Below are 12,852 nucleotides of genomic sequence, written 5' to 3' on the forward strand. Positions count from 1 at the left end.
ATCTTCCCTTTCCGCACCGTAGTGCATTAAAGTGCGATATCGGAGTTGGTATATTTAAGTAGAGGGGGTGGGGGTGCAGGGGGGCTTGCCCCCTGCTTTAACCCATCACAGTGTGTTTCCTTTGCTGTATTTTATTTTTAATTTCGAAGTTACTGAACTTTGATGATATGGTGTCGACCATATTGTATTTGAAGTTCAGTAACTTTGAGTATCTAATATAGACCCCTTTTCTGATTCTGAAATTTTTCCTCTGTGGTACTTAATTCCCAGGGCTGACACCAAAGCTTCAAATCAGGATGTTCTTTATTTTGCAAAATGTTCGTCTTCAATTGGAGGCCATGTAGTACTTCCATAACCCTTTAGACATCTCCAAACAGCTGGTTTGTGGTGACAATCTTCCTAGCATTCATGTGTGAGTAGCTCTGTTCTAGGAATGATAACCCATGCATGTGGCCATGATTCAGCCATTCTTTGTCATATGAGTACTTCATACTCGACTGCTGACCTGGTGACTGTTGACAAATGTAACAGGTGTACTTTTCTGGAACGCTATCTTCTAGAAGTCCCATACAGACTCCATGCTGCTAGCACATGCATTCTTCACACTGAATCACAAAATCATTTTCTTCTTGCACCTCACATATGCAACACACAGCCTCAAAGTATCCTTCCTCCCCATCTTGAAATTCATCAGGATTTGTTGTGACATCAATATCGTGGTTGTACTCTTCATCACTCCAGAACAAGTTGTCTGTAGAGGAGTCACTAAGGGTGTCTTCTTCAGGCCTTATCTTTTCATGCTGACAGATGGGGTCTAAACCACAAAGGGGTAGGTTCCTTTGTGAAAAGGGGACTTTGTGAGAGGACCCAAGTGTTGTTGGCATAAAAGCTGACTTCCTTGGAGTAGAATTTCTAGAAATATCTATGTTCTCCTCACTTCCACAATACTCGGATTTTGAATTCTTTTTCTTCTTCTACTTTTTCTTCAATTTATTCTTAGGAAGTTTTTAAATTTATTTTCTTTGTTTTTGTATTTGTCCTTTTCCTTCTCTTTCTCCTTATCTTTAATCACAGTTTTGGTACTGATGTCTCTTTCTCATGCTGTTTCCTGTGTAATATATCAACTTGATTTTATTTACTCTTTTCTCGAAGCAAAAGCTGCTGAGTTGTCTCATTGCCAACAGGAGATGGTACTGAAGTTTGTTTCTTATCACATATTTTCACAGCTTTAGGATCTAAAGGCAATGCAGACAAATTACGTTGTGCTGTGTTAAGGACTGTATCACACTTGCAAGAAGATCCTGATGATGTATGTCGTCTCTCGGGACTTTCTGGGTTAGCTACTTTTCCGTAAGGCAGATGAACCATGAGTCTGGATAACCCTTTTTGTTGGGCCTTGCTCCAGTTCCTGTTTTTTTTCTATTCCATGATAATATTTCATACGATAGTGCAGCACTTTTGCTTTACGGGAGGACTTTGAACAGCCAGTAAACTTGTACTTGAAATTACTGTGCTCCAAGTCAATCCCCGTTGTCTTATCAGACACATGATCCTTTGATCTTTTAATGGAGCTGTTTAATGGGTCTCAGCTCTATTTGTTGGGGTTCTGAGACCAAGGAATCCATTTTAAAATGGAAACTGTTTCAGTAGAAAAAATGTTCACTTCTGAAGAACCAATTGAAGATTCAGGAGCTACATCAATCTCTTTGTTTGGCTTTTGTTCTGTGTCAGTGTCATCATCCGGTAAGGTACTACAGGGATTTCTAAAGACTCTTCCATCTGCTCAGCCTGTGCATTTTCAGCTAATTCTGGAGATTCTTGTTTTGGTTCTAGAGCATTCTCTGGTTCCTTGCAGTCAGTGTTTACTGTTTCAGGTATCTGGATGTCATCTGGCATTTTGTTTTCATGAAGTGAGTCTTTAGTATCCTGATATCCACCCCTCGAAAAAAAAATTATACTTTATTCAGCTGTTCTTACTGTAACTGTCTTAGTTTGCTGTTCTGTGTGCTCTTATCTGTTCAGTTGCTCTTACTCTGCACTTATTACTGCTTGTTAGTAGCCTCCTTATTTACTGCCTTCTGCGCTTGTTTTTAGTCATTTGTTAATTTAATTGCAAAAAAAAAAAATAAGCTTGTTTCCTGCCTTTTCTGTAACTAGTCTAGTCCAGATACAGATTTGCTGTATCCAGGACTGTTTGTAAGCTTCTGAGCCCCCCCCCAAAGCCTTTCTGTGTTGGAGGGAAGCCTTCTAGCTTATCAATGAGAGTGGTAACCACTAGGTAGCCTATCTCCCACAAGAGTGGTTTCTGGACAAGAAATTGTAGTTTATTGGCCATTTGAGCAGTCTTCCTATCTCTTTCAACTTTCTGGTTTAAAAGCCTGCATTCATGCCCATCTTTTCTGTAACTAGTCTAGTTCAGATTCAGATTTGCTGTATCCAGGACTGTAAGCTTCTGAGCAGTGCCAAAGTCTGCTCTTCAGTTTTTTCCCCTTAGATGCGCTAGTTCTCTCCTCTCCTGCACTTTTACTAGCTTATTAGTCTAGCACTTTACCAGACTTCTTGTAGCAATTATTGTAGCACATAAAAGTGCTATCAGCACTAAACGTTCTACAAGGAAACAGCTCCAGTACTTATTATTAATGCCCACCCCTCCAGGCATGTCTAAAGGTCAGTTCCCTGTGCTTGCTCCTATTAACCTGTGAACTTGGGCATCCTGAGGCAATGTAGCAACTGCCTCATGTACACAGACAACCCTCTCCTCTTACCTCCCAACACTCAGACTTGCGAGAGATGCACTTGTTTATCCAAATTGGAAGCCACGCACTCTCCAGCTAAGACCAGAATAGCTGGTCAAGAGGAGAAGGTCAACACTTGCACCACACCACATGGAACACACAGCCCTCCAGAAAACACACCAGCACTGCCTTCACATAAAAACACAAACCACACACCCACGTTCACGGAGGGTCTCAATAAAAATCTACACAAACAGCAGAGACTGCCAAGGCAGAAATGCACTTGACCACCACAACACAACACTAATCGAGAGACACATAACTCTCCTAAACAGTGTACCACTCAACCAAAGCCCCTAAGGTAAAACAGCATGCACAACACACTAGTCTTAGGTGACTTGATAGTGAGGCACACTTATGTCCCACTCACTAGGTTGAATAAGGAGAAAGTAACAGTCAGCTGCCTGTCAGCCAGGATCCACCACATAATGCATGCACTCAAGTCCCTCAACAACAGGTACAAATATGACTCAGTCATTGTACATGTGGGTGTGAATGACCTGAGATGTAACTCCCTGGACTACATGAAAAGAGACATGGAGGCACTCTCGGATTATGTAGCCCAGGCAGGTATGACCCTAGCCCTGAGCAGCATCCTACCATAACTCAGAATGATATCACAGTACAAACAGAAAATGATTGATTTCAACAATTGGCTAAGTTTCTGGTGTCACTCTAAGGGGATCCAGTATCTGTCTGCCTGGTATGACATGATTAACAGACCTCGATGCTTTGCCAGGGCTTCTGGATACTGGCCAAGTCTCTTGCCACCCCTATAGTGCCTTTTTTAGGTGGTGATCCAAAGACCAAATTACCACCATAACAACTAAAGATAAATGCCGTCTGAGAGTCATGCTGCTCAATGCTAGACGTCTAAATCTCAAAATGCACTCTCTTGAATCACTCTTTAAAATGGAGAACATTGACATTTGTGCTGTAACAGAGACCTGGTTTAAGGCAGCAGAAAGCACCCCTATACTACTAGGCTATAACGCTTTCCACATCTTTCATCCCCAGAATGTGGACAAAAGCTCCAAAGGCGGTGGTGTTTCCATATTCATAAAGGATGCACACACCTCCAGACTGGTAGCCCAACATAATGCATCAGAGATACTTCAGGTGCAGCTAACACTGGGTAAGACAGCAATTCAGGTTGTAGCCTGCTATAGGTCTCCAACCATGTCGCAAGACTCACACTCCACATTCCTAAGCACCCTGGAGAATATTAGGGTCCAACCTAACACTCTCATACTAGGTGACTTCAACTACCCCTCCATTAACTGGGGAAACTACTCATGTACCAATATACTTGTCCAGTGTTTCCTGGAGTTCATTAATTCCAATGTCCTGGACCAGCTCATTCTTACCCCCACTAGAAGTAGCAACATCCTTGACCTAGTCATTACTAACATGGACAACCGTTGCTCTACACCAATAGTCACCTCCTCCCTGGTTAGATCCGACCACAAACTAATCACCTTGGAAATCCACATCCCTCCCACCCCCCCACCCCCCCACAAAGGTAACTACCATGTAAAACTTCTCCAAAGCTAACTTTGGGCTCCTAAAAACAGAGGTGGCTAACTTCACGGCACCCATGCAAATGGAGAATAGTGGCATGACTACCGAATCATACACCAATGCACTGTACGGACACGTACACAAATGCATGTATCTCACCATACCCAATAGAACCAAGACGCTCTCCTCCAAAAAAAGGAAGCCAATCTGGTGGTCCCCTGCCATAAACAAACTCTACAACAAAAGGAGGAAACTGATGTGGAATAAGGTGAAGTCACAAGACTGGAAAAACTCCCTTATCAGCCTCAACAAAAGGTCGAGATCCCTCATCAAATCCTCTAAAGCTTGCTATGAAAACAGAATTGCAGCAGACAGTAAAGACAATCACAAGGCCTTCTATAGTTATGTAAAGAATCTCCACGGCAAAACCCAGATTTGCTCTGAGCTACTGCACAATGGCACCGCCTATACCAAGCCAACAGATATTGCCAACATACTGGCCGACAGATTCAGTGCCAACTTTACCCCTCTCCAAAGGACCAATCACAATACCAGTAGATTTCTAGGCACCCAGTATTACTGCTGCACAGGTTAAAATAGCACTGTCCAAGGCAAAGAATACAGCTTCTATGGGACCCGACAATATCCCTGGCTGTGTTCTATATGAACTACAGAGTGAACTGGCACATCACCTGTGTGCCCTGTTCAATCACAGCCTCACCCTAGGCTTTGTCCCTACCAAATGGCACACTGCTACAGTCATCCCTCTCCACAAAAGAGGAGCAACTACAGACACTGGGAACTATCACCCCATTAGCCTGATGAATCTGATATGCAAAGCTATGGAATGCATCATCATGGACCTAATAAATAAGGATATAGGGAATCTCCAAACTCTGGATCCCACACGGTTTGGTTTTGTGAAGGGTAGATCATGCCTGCTCAACTAGGTCAACTTCTTTGAGTCAGTCACCAGAGCTGTGGATGAAGGCAAGGTGGTTTATACAGCCTACCTTGATCTGGCCAAGGCCTTTGATACCATTCCCCACTCAAGAATCATAGAAAAACTCACTAAGCTAGGCATCAACCTCTATATCACTAGGTGGGTTGCAAACTGGCTCACAAATAGAACCCACAGTGTGAAAGTAGCTGACTCCAAGTCAGACTACCGATTTGTCATGAGTGGAGTCTCACAGGGTTTGGTCCTGGGTCCTTTCCTGTTTGGTATCTACTTCTCTGAAGTCCAGGCCAACACAAAGGGACTCTGGCTGACAAAGTTCACAGATGATTGCAAGTTGGGAGCTGTTATTAACTCCCAAAGTGATGTTGACATCCTACTGAATGGCCTCACTGAGACCAACGACTGGTGTCAGAACCATGGTCTTAAGCTCAATGCCAAAAGATGTGTCATTATTCCCTTTGGGGAAAAACCCAGTTCCCATGAATTATCACATTGATGGTAATCCACTGAACACAGAAGGCGTTATAAGAGATTTGGGAACATAGGTTGACAACAACCTCTCTTTTGATCACCACATTGCCATTGTGGTCAGAAAGTCCTTCTATGTGGCACATCTCATTAATAAGGGTTTTGTACCCAGGAAGAAAGAGGTCATTGTCTCCCTCTACTCTTCCATTATTAGGTCAGTCATTGAGTACAGTGCCCCATTTGGCATGTACCTCACTTGACACCTGCAACAACTGGAGAGGCTGCAAAAGTACCTCACATAGAGGATCCTAGGCCTTAAACACTTGTCCTATATGGACAGTCTCAAAAAACTCCAACTATTCTCAGTCTCGTATCGCCTACTTACAGGCAATCTCTGCTTGACTTACAAAGCTATGTCTGACCCAGCTCTGTTAGAAATGCTACATCTAAAGAAATCCCAATCCCTCCGCACCACACTTTGTGGTAATGAGACCTCGACCTCATTACCACAATCCACAGAACATACTGGAGGGACAGGTTCATAACCCAGAGACTGCCCATGTTATGAAATAGACTTCCCATACATGTCAAGCAGTGCACCTCGCTGACCCTCTTCAACAGGAATCTTGATGAGTGGATGGGAAATAGATAAGTCATTCCAGTGATAATTACAGTGGCTCTACTCAACAGAGGGACTGGGAACTAAGGTCGGGTGGCATGATGCCAGGGTAATCTTATGGCTAGGCTTGTAAAGGCCCCAGGGCCATTAGCCTAGTACACACCTATGAACTCAGGCATCTGTGATGACTACTTCCTGTTCTGCTCAAGTTCACTGCTCTGTGTTGTTACAGCTGACATATTTGTTTTTTCATGCCTTAGACACTTCAGCTGCACTGGCTCTGTGGGAAATTTTATCCTCCGCTTCCTGAACTCCAATGTTCCTGTTAAAGAGTTGAAGGAAATTCTTCCACTTTTTCACTTTACTTCAGTACCATTTTCTTGAGAACTACTAATTTTTGGCTTTACTTCACTACATTTTTCTTGAGGACTTTTCACTTCTCTTGTCACATTTTAATCTTGTTTAGTGCTGTCCTATTCTTTACATACAGATTTTTCACTTTGTGAAACATTTTTTTTTATTTTCCATTTTCGGTTTGCTTTCCTTTGGTTTCTTGCATTTGTCCTATTGTTGATACTGCTTCTTTGACAGTTTCACTATCCACTCCCAGATGATTGATATTTGTTGTCTTTTCTTGGGAATCTTCACATCACTGTGTTTATTCTTATCGCCAGTCCAGTTTTCTAGTTCTGACTGACATTCATCACTCTTGGACCCATCTTCTTTATCCTTCTTCCTCCTATTTCCTTAGGTTCTTTGTCTTGCTTCACTCCTCCATCTTCTCTGTCTGATCTTGTGGATTCCTGTATGACCATTTTACTGTCCACTTCTGTTTTGCTGTTGTTACCTGCTCTTGTGGACTTTTCTCATCTCTATTTTCATCCTTTTCTGGAAGGAAATTTTTGTCACTCTTCTCCACCCTTTGTGATGGGATTGCCTCACCTCCTTTCTCAGTACTTTCTGCTAGACCGACTTCATCTTTTGTATCAGCATGTAATGGTGAAATTTCCCCATCTCTCTTCTCAGACTTCTGTGCACTTTTCTTCACCTTTTCTTGCACACTTCTCAAGTCTCTTTTCTCCATGACTTCTTCTGCACACCTTGCCTCTCTCTGTTCAGACATCATTTGTGCACTCATCGTGTTTCTCATTTCCACCATCTCCTGTGCACTCCTTGTGTTTCTCATTTCCACCATCTCCTGTGCATCCCTTGTCTCTCTCTTCTCAGCCATCTCTTGCGAGCCCCTCTTCTCTCTCTTCTCAGCCATTTTACGCATACCCCTTGTCTCTCTTTTTGGAGACTCAGTCTTTTCTTGTGCACTCCTGGTCTCTTGCTTCTCAGACTTCTCTTGTGCACTCCTGGTCTTTGCTTCTTAAACTTCTCTTGTGCACTCCTGGTCTCTCGCTTCTGAGACTTTTCTTGTGCACTCCTGGTCTCTTGCTTCTCAGACTTCTCTTGTGCAGTCTTGGTCTCTTGCTTCTAAGACTTCTCTTGTGCACTCCTGGTCTCTCGCTTCTCAGACTTCTCTTGTGCACTCCTGGTCTCTTGTTTCTCAGACTTCTCTTGTGCAATCCTGGTCTCTCACTTCTCAGTCTTTTCTTGTGCACTCCTGGTCTCTCGCTTCTCAGACTTCTCTTGCACACTCCTGGTCTCTTGCTTCTCAGACTTCTCTTGTGCAGTCCTGGTCTCTTGCTTCTCAGACTTCTCTTGTGCAGTCCTCTTCTCTTGCTTCTCAGTGTCTTCTTGTGAACTCCCGGTCTCTCTCTTCTCAAACATTTGTTGGGAACGCCTTGTCATACTGGTACCTGTGATGCAGTGATGTAATTCCCTATCTCACCACAATTTAATGATTTTTACAGACTTTAGAAAAGCTCTGAATATTTTGAGGGAAAAAAGAATCCAGTTAATGTTTGTGGGAATTTAAATGCCGTTCTCAATCCATTCCTAAACAAAATATCAACAGAAACCTTGCTTTTGTGGAAACATAGGATCAGACGTTTCAAAATACAACACTAGTCTCTGTGGCAGAGAGGGATGGAGCTCTGCCTTTTTTTCTTTTTAAACACCATAATTAAATTATCAGAGGGCATAGGCACATGTTGTTAATAGAAAAGAAAACAAAGCATGTTAATATGTATTATATTCATGTAGCATACATTACAGGTATGTTTTGTTTCTTTTTAACAATTATTTACTCAAACATTACATACATTGCCTAATTCCTCACTTCACTTGGAGTTCTAACTTTGACCCAAATGATCTCTGGTCATTTAACCCCACAGGTGCTGGGTGAGCTAAGGGAGGGGTGAGAAGGTGGGGCATTTTGTCAGCTCACTAATTCATGAAGGAAGGGGTAGTATTTCTGTCTACAATCCAGCACTCACCTGATAATGGAGAAGTGTCATAAAAGCAGGACAGAATGACAGCAAAATTCAACATGAGAGGGTAGCTCTGCTCTATTTTTCCACTTCACCTTCTTAACCCACCAATGGTCAAGATAGTCTTAGTCCCAAAAGGTAACAGCAGGGACACTAAGTTAAGAGCTACTGAAGCAAAGGCAGCAGATTCTCGGCTATTAGGTAAGCGGGGGTGGGGTGGGGGTGGGGTTAATTTTTTTTTTTTAAAACACAAAAAGAATTTTATCCACAATATTCTTGACAAATGAAGAACCCAACCAAGCAGGACTTCATGTACCTTGCTTTTGCAACTGGAGGGCCTAATCACATAGACTGTTTTCACATTAGTTCAGGTCTCTTTGGCCAAATTAAGGGAACAAGGGAGCAGAGATTTTTCCACCAGTGTTATTAATCTTAGTTAAGGGAGAGCTGTTGAGACTGATATAGTATAATCTGACTGGAAGCTGAAGACTTGATCCTTTTATACTTGCTAGAGGGAAGACAGGGTGTTCATATGGGATTGAATATGGCAAATTAGGAGGAAAATCTTGATTTCATGAACTAGATGTATCATGGTTGAGAAAACAGAAACATTTAAATTTCAGATCAAAAAAGGGAGAAAGAGAAAGTGAATTAGACCAAGACCAAAATTACAACAATGGAGACTGAAATAGGTAAGGTGACAAGGAATTTAAAAAAATGATCAATATAACATAAATGCATATACAGGGCAAACTCTGTTAATGAGTATATTACATGCTTCAGCACAAAATTTTGCTCCTTGTTGGAAAGATTATGAGCACAAAATTTTGCTCCTTGTTGGAAAGATTATGAGAATGTTTTTAAACCTAGTATCTTAAGTCCCCAAAATGAATAGCTCAGTGTCTCAGGTATGGTGTGATCATCATCTATTTCTCAGATGATAATGGATTGGTAGAATACTTACCAACATTTATAAATAGAGTTATGACAGAGTTTTATAAAAAAAAATAGAATACAGATAATAAGGGGGAACAATATAGTAAACATTCCTCTTGCTTTACCAAAGTTGTTTATCCTCAAGTGTTCCCACAATATCTTGATAGGGTGAATAAGCCAGTAAAGTTAGAAGACATAATTCAGAGTAGAGACTCTTTAAAACAAGGCAGGAATCTGAAAATGTATCCGCAGGGTTTTATGGCAAGCCCTAATTTGAACTAGGGGCATGGCTGTTGCTCTTGTATAAATACATGGCCAAGAAAGGGTAAATGTCATATACTATGTGGTTGGTGTTCATTGTTTCATTACTTAAGACAGGTAGAGATAGTAATCATCCAGGAAACTATAGGTCCATTTCAATTTTGTCCTTAGTAAATAATTTTTTTTCAAGGATTTTGGCAGACAAGCTTGAAAAGTACTTGCCAAAACTGGTAGGAGAGACCCAGCTACATATACATACATGGGTAACAAGGCAGTGCAGACTTGCTCTGCTTTTTCTATAATACACAAAACAGGAAGCAAAATGGCCATGGAGAAAGAACACCTGGCTTAGAAATATAAAAGAGGCCCATGGTAAACATGCAAAGTACCCCTTAAGGACATATAAGGCACAAGTTTTCTGAATTCCCCTGATTTTTAAACTTTGTATGTACCTTTTTTAAGGTAGTCAGCCCAATAAAACCAACCCCAAGTTAAAATCATTGTCATTTTTCAAAACCCTCAGCTTTAACCAAAGTCTTATGTCCATAACATTAGTCTACAAAATGTCCAAAAAAAATGAACAAAGTAGCAAGAAAAAAGGTCACACAGAAAAAAACTCATAGGCAAAACATCAAAAGGATCCTAGCAAACCAGAGACTTCACCACTTGTAATACTGTAAATCTAAATTGACAGAGACCAATGTGAAATATGTACATTTAGGAAATGTGCATATTTCCCATGGGGAGATTGTGTAATGAGTTATGTTTCACCAGCATTTTTATATCATGAAACATAGCTTGAAAATACTAAAAAATCACAGAAACCTCCCCTGATACATCCCCTATGTGGGAAACTGGCTATCCATAGTTCCTTATTTATATATTCCATGGTCATACAACTGTGGGGAAGGAAAAAACACTGCAGTTTACTGCCAGTTTTAAATGTAAGTCAATGTGGTTTCAATGAATCATGATAAAAACAAATCACAGTAAACCTGCTTAAATAAAATTCACTCATTGGAGTGTAGGATAATGCAGTAGTATCTTGGTTCATCCCATCTCTGAGGAGGAAATATACTCAGCAGTTAAATCAATGCTGATTGGTAGGTCCCCTTGACCAGATGAGTTGACAGCAAACTCCTTAGTCATCAGTTAAATCAATGCTGATTGGTAGGTTCCCCTGACCACATGGGTTGACAGCAAACTCCGTATTCTGCTATTCACAATGCCGTTAGTAGAGCTGTTTATCAAGGTGTCTCTAACTATCTACACAGTCTTAGAAAGAATCTCTAGTCATGATTCTTCCAAAACTGGGGAAAGATCTCTCTAAATTCAACAATTGGCATCCTTTTTTCTTAATCAACAATGAAGTTAAAATATATACAAAAATCCAGGCATCTAGTTACACCCTGTCTTACCCCATCTGAGTGACACTCATCAAGTAAGCTTTGTTATAAGACATTCCAGTTCAGGTTATCTCAAATCTCACCATAATGAGCACAAATGTTTTTGTTACTGTCCTCAGAATTTCTTGAGGAGTTTTGATTTCGTTTTTCTGCATTACTTGGGGAAAAGCTCTGATTGCATTTGGTCCTCTACAACCTGTAATAAATAATCTATGTGTTCTTTATAGTGGCCCACTAGTAAATGTTTTCACTAATAATGAGATTGTGGTAAAATTTCCACTGATGAATGGCCCTAGACTGAAAAACTGTCTCTTCCCTACATTAATTTTTACTTGTCATTGAATTTTTATCATGTGCCATTAATAGTGATCCAGATATCACCGACAGGCAACACATGAGTGACAAAGTTATGCTATTAATATTTGTGAATGACTGTTACCTGCTTATTTCAAATCCACAGAAAAAGCTACCTATTATTGTGGAGTTTAGAAATGATGCTGCTACAATTAATGCAGGTAAAACATACCTCTTCCCACAATCAAGTCAACCACTTTATGACAGCCCGCCATATCTGTGATGCTAATCAACCCCTAAATCTTTAGATTTGTGTCTTTATTAATCCATATAAACCATGTGACAATCATCCTCCAAACCTTTTTTGATAAATTGTTTATACCAAAGCAGAAGTGTAAGAATCTACATTTATCAATTGTGTGAACAGTTAGTGCTTTAAGTATGACATATCTCCATGGCCTTTACTATGAGTCCTCTTATTCCCATCCTCACAACTCTGTTATGAGTAGATATGAAAAAAAAAACATGAACCAGTTTGCTTGGAATGGAAAGAGGAATAAACTACTGGATTGAACCCTTTGCATCCCAAGCAAACAAGTAGTATGGAATTTTTAAAAAATGAACATGTCATTCTGAAGAAGTCTTGATATTAAAGAAGACAAAATCGCTAAATAATACAAGAGTTGCTGCTGTTTTCCTTTTAATTCTTTTTGAATGCTTTTGTGTCACAAAGTTCATTCTTAGTGAAATTTATCTTCGTTTTAGTGCATTTTTTTACCAGACACAGGACTCGGTCTAGTTCCAACTTCACCACCATGGGTGCTGAGGGCAAAAAAAAAAAAAAACGAAAAAAAAAACAAAGACACTAGTGGTCTTAAAACTTCATTAATGACGTCAGTCACAATCATTTCCAAAAAATCATAAAACCCAGGTAGTGTTCCAAAGCAACAAGCCTTTATTTGTCACAGACAAGTGATCCTCAGTAACAAAAAATCAGAAATATTTTAACAATGTTAAACATATCAGCTTTTATATATTTAAAAGTAGGTGTGGAAAATGTATGTATTGTTTAACTTTAAACCAGCCTATTCATGGCAATCAATATAAACATGGCCATAAAAGTGCATTTTAGAACAAGTATCCACCCCCACACACGACTACTGATTTGATCAAACTAAATCCTAGTTAAGGAAAACATTACCTATTTGCAACC

General features: G+C 40.4%; 1 pseudogene; it reads right to left on the reverse strand.

Annotated features, from left to right (window-relative positions):
- Positions 1 to 212: 212 nt before the first annotated feature.
- Positions 213 to 7,631, reverse strand: LOC122790631 (annotated as a pseudogene).
- Positions 7,632 to 12,852: the final 5,221 nt, after the last annotated feature.

The sequence above is a fragment of the Protopterus annectens genome, chromosome 16.part0 (genome assembly GCF_019279795.1).
Source record: "Protopterus annectens isolate FY-2018-M chromosome 16.part0, PAN1.0, whole genome shotgun sequence".
NCBI lineage: Eukaryota > Metazoa > Chordata > Ceratodontiformes > Protopteridae > Protopterus > Protopterus annectens.